Source organism: Urocitellus parryii, chromosome 4 (genome assembly GCF_045843805.1).
Source record: "Urocitellus parryii isolate mUroPar1 chromosome 4, mUroPar1.hap1, whole genome shotgun sequence".
Lineage (NCBI taxonomy): Eukaryota > Metazoa > Chordata > Mammalia > Rodentia > Sciuridae > Urocitellus > Urocitellus parryii.
The window spans coordinates 209,693,093-209,697,582 of record NC_135534.1 but is presented as its reverse complement, the minus strand read 5'-3'; positions in this window follow the sequence as shown (position 1 = coordinate 209,697,582).

Sequence of the window (4,490 nt, the reverse complement as noted above, 5' to 3'; positions counted from 1 at the left end):
GGTGTAGCAGGTGTGGCTCCCTCTACAGCACAGATGAACCTGGTGTAGCAGGTGTGGCCCCCTCTACAGCACAGATGAACCTGGTGTAGCAGGTGTGGCTCCCTCTACAGCACAGATGAACCTGGTGTAGCAGGTGTGGCTCCCTCTACAGCACGGATGAACCTGGTGTAGCAGGTGTGGCTCCCTCTACAGCACAGATGAACCTGGTGTAGCAGGTGTGGCTTCCTCTACAGCACGGATGAACCTGGTGTAGCAGGTGTGGCACCCTAACAGCACAGATCAACCTGGTGTAGCAGGTGTGGCTCCCTCTACAGCACAGATGAACCTGGTGTAGCAGGTGTGGCTTCCTCTACAGCACGGATGAACCTGGTGTAGCAGGTGTGGCTCCCTCTACAGCACGGATGAACCTGGTGTAGCAGGTGTGGCTTCCTCTACAGCACAGATGAACCTGGTGTAGCAGGTGTCGCTCCCTCTACAGCACAGATGAACTTCCAACATGGCTCCAGGGGAGAGAAGCCAGTCTCAAGGAACATCTGTGTCATTGCAGGTGCATGGAACCTCCTGAACCCACAAATCCCTGGAGATGGGAGGCAGCTGAGGGGCTGCCATTGCTGGGGGGGCTGAAGGGGTACAAGTGGTGACAGGGGTGAGGAGCCTGCTAGATTATGAACTGCTTTACTCAGATAGTCGTGATGGTTCCCAGCCTGGAGAATACACTGAAAACCAGTGGATGATTTCATTTTAAAGGGTGACGCTTATGGCATGCAAATGACTTCACTGTTTTCACCGCCTCCTCAGCGCGGCCTCCCATACTTCCCAGGACGCCCCTTGCTGGGCTCTATAGGACCCGTCTCTCCCTGGGCTTCCCTGCTCATTCACTCACAACCCACTGCTTGTCAATCTCCCATGTGGTAGGTAGGATGCGTAATGGCCCTGGAGCTGTCCTGTCCTCATCCCAAGAGCCTTGAATGTGTGTCCTCTTAAGGCAAAAGGGACTTGGCAGATGTGGATCTGTTAGGTAGGAGATAGGGCATGGGGAAGGGACCACTCTTGTGGCTCTTAGCCCCACTCGGGCTCTCAAACCCCACCCAGCACTCCACCTGAAATCCCTTCCTGTGACAGAAAACCAGGCCTTCTTACAGTGAAAGCAGGAAACCTGATTACCTTAGGGGAGTTCAAAACCCTGAAGGGAAAGTCCCTGGCTTAGGCTGCTCAGTAGCCGGAGGGACTTACCCAAAGTTAAGTGTTGCAGTGTTCTCCCCTTCTGTGAATTTTCCTGGGGAAAAGGAAACTTGCACACGGATAGTAGAGAAATGATGTCAAATTCAACTGTCAATCCAGGTGCCAATCAACTCTAGATTGACCCTGGACAGAAAGGGGAGAACTAGCCAAGCCCAGTAAACCAGCTCCACTGTGCAGAAGAGCTCCTTAGCAGCTTGGCCGGCTCTGCTCTCCCAGAGGAGGAGAGAGGGTGAGGAGTAGGGGGAGCCCTGGAGCAGAAGGGAGTGGAGATGCAGCTCTGCAGCTTGGAGGAAGTGGCAGGAGCCGCGAGCCCAGGAGGGTGGTGGTCTCCTGGAGCTGGAAGAGTCAGACACACCTCCTCCCCCCGCAGAAGCCCCCTGAAGACCCCAGCCACTGAGCCCTTGATTTCAGCCCACAAAAATGGAAAGACTGGAGTTTTGTGTGAGAGCGAGCAGAAGCTGAATGTTCAGAGTTTGGGGAGCGTTGGGAGGAGTGTCACTGACCTGGCATAATCGTCCCACGTCCACGTGTCAGTGCCACCTCTGTATCAACCCGGCTTTGACTCGAGAGCCTTGGCCAGGTTTGAACACAGCTCACCCAGCAATTCTGCAGCCCACACTTCTAAATCAGAGACCTGGGTTCCAGCCACTGCTGCCCTGGGGCTACAGGACCCCGCAATATTTTAGGGACAAGGAACAGCCTCCCTGGTGTTTTGGCTTTCACTGGAGAGCAGGCTGGCTGCTTCCTTTCTGAGATCCCCTGGGCAGTCAGAAGAGTCTCTCCACCCCTGGTTCCTACAGGGTCATCATCTCTGCTTGTGGCCGCGAGGTGGTTGCTTTCCCAAAGCCTGGCTTCCCACAGGGACTGTCCCTGAGCAAGCTCACACCTGGAGGCTCTAGGGGTCACTTTGTGGCCTGTGCCTCCCACATCCCACTTTCCATTGGCCAGATGCCCCTGTGCTCTGCAAGTACGGGCAACGTCACCCTTGCACCGTGGTTGGCAAGAGTGGGGACCACCTTTCACTGAGGAGCTAGAGGACAATCTGACTGCCCGGCCGCCTGAGCTGGCGGAGAGGGCAGTGGGGAGACCGCCCTCTGACGCCGTGGGGGGGGGTGGCGGCCCTGCCCTCCCTCCTGTGCGCTGGGAGCCTGGGCATGCTCCTCCTGCCTGCCTGCCCAACAGAGGCACGAGGCCACAGCCTTGGGGACCCCACCCCTTCAGGTCCTGCCTCAGAGCCTCAGCCCACAGAGAAGTCACCGTTTTCTCTGGCCAACCCCTGGCCTCCTTTCTTGGAGTATTTACTGCAAAGGGCTGAGAACTGTGACTGGTCTCTGACTCAGAAGGGTCTCCCAAGCCTTTGCTTTGAACTGTGACCGTCAGGAGCAGGGGACCCTGTCTCCCAGTCTCTACAGGAGGACAGAGCCCTGAGGGAACCCGTGATGGCGCTCATACTGATCAGCCCTCTCCTCCTTCCTCACAGCCCCTTTAAATACCGGGTCACCTCTGTCAGAAGTTGGAAGATGCACTGCGGCTGGTTTCCAGCAGTGTCCACTGTGAAGCCTGCGTTTACCAAGCTGCCCTGGGCACAGGCGGCTTCAGAGCCCACCCAGCCTGGAGCAGCCTCCAGCTGGTCCAAAGGTTCAGACTGTTTCCAGCATCGGCCGGAGAAAGGTCGCGATGGGGAGAAGGATGAGAAGGACGGTCGCGAGGACATTTATTGTGCAGCTCCCTGGAAGCAGGATGGGGGCCCCACGCCCCAGCAGCCCCTTGGGCAGCACCAGGGTGGGTCAGAAGAGCAGCAGGCGAGTGTCGGGAGCTGCCACACAGGAACCGAGTGCCCCTCAGCCCTGAGCGATGCGCGAGTGCAGGTGTGGGGAGCCCGCCCTGGGCTGGGTGTGAACCGTGGGCACCGAGCGCACAGGGCAGGCGGACCCCACCTGGCCCCTCTGTTTGGGTGGGCCTCAGTCTGTCTTTTCACGCGCCCCGCCTGGATCCCCACACAGCTCATGAGATGGGCGTGGCCTCCCCAGATGTCAGTCAACCCCTGACAGCAGACATCAGGAAGCTGGACTCAACCCCCTGACCCCTGACCCCTTGCCTCATCTGAATGGCTTCTCCCCAATAAAAGGGGTCACTCTGTCTTTCCACAGACCCCTAAGGTTGGAGGAGCCGTCACAGGACCCAAAGGAAAAGGTGTTTCTCCGTCTCTGTGTGGTCATTTCTTGCAGCCAGTTCACCTGGAGTGACCCTGAGTGTTTAGTTGTGGGTCGTGACAGGTGAGAGTGTCATGGTCTTCCACGGAGTGTGCAGGGCGGGGCCCGAGGGTGGTGGGTTGGGGTCATCTCTGGGCCCGCTGCACTGGCTGGCCCTGTGGTCTGGGCCTGGCCATGGTGAGCGGGGCTGGGTGATGTGGCCAGGGCCAGGAGCTGCACGAGGAGGTGGATGGGGGGTGGGCCGGGGCCGGGGTCTGCTCAGGAAGGCTCACAGACGTGTCGGTGGCCGACTCTGGGGACTGGCTGACGCTGGAAGGGGCAGTCCCACCAGGGCCAGCAGGGCCCCGTGTCCAGCACCAGAACAAAGCAAAGGCGTGGAGATCACCGCGGGGAGGCAGGCGACCTCGGCCGCACGGGACCTGAAGAGCTGAAGCTCAACAGGGAGAACTTCTAACGGGTAACGGGGCCACTGAAGGCAGGGAGATCCCTGAGCGCGAGGGAGAGAGGGCTCAGCTGTCCGGGGGAGGCGCTGCTCAGCCCTGGCCTGGCAGAAAGGTTCCCCCAGGTTGGGGCTGGAGGGCAGGGCACCCGAGGAATTCTCTGGAGAGCAGCCCGAGGGTGCTGCCAGCACCAGGTGAGCCCCACTGGGCATCCTGCTAGCTGGCCAAGCCCTGAGGCCTGCCGGACAGAGAAGGAAGAGGAGGATCTTGGACCCCACGGGAAGGCCTTGTCCCAGACCCTGCAGTGCCCTCTACTGACAAGGCTGACCTCACCAGCTGCAAAGGGGCTGACAGGGCCCAGCTCCAGCAGGGCAGCGCAGACAGCGAAGGGTGCACCTGGAACTGAGTGGCACTAAATCTGTAGGTGGCACAGAATCCAAAAGCTCAGGGGCAGAAGGCTGGGTGAACAGATCACATGTGACCTGCAAGCCACCCACATGGTCACATATCACGTGTGACTTGCACTGCCTGCATAGGGTCACATATCACGTGTGCCCTGCACTGCCCCCCACCATGGTCACATATCACGTGTGAC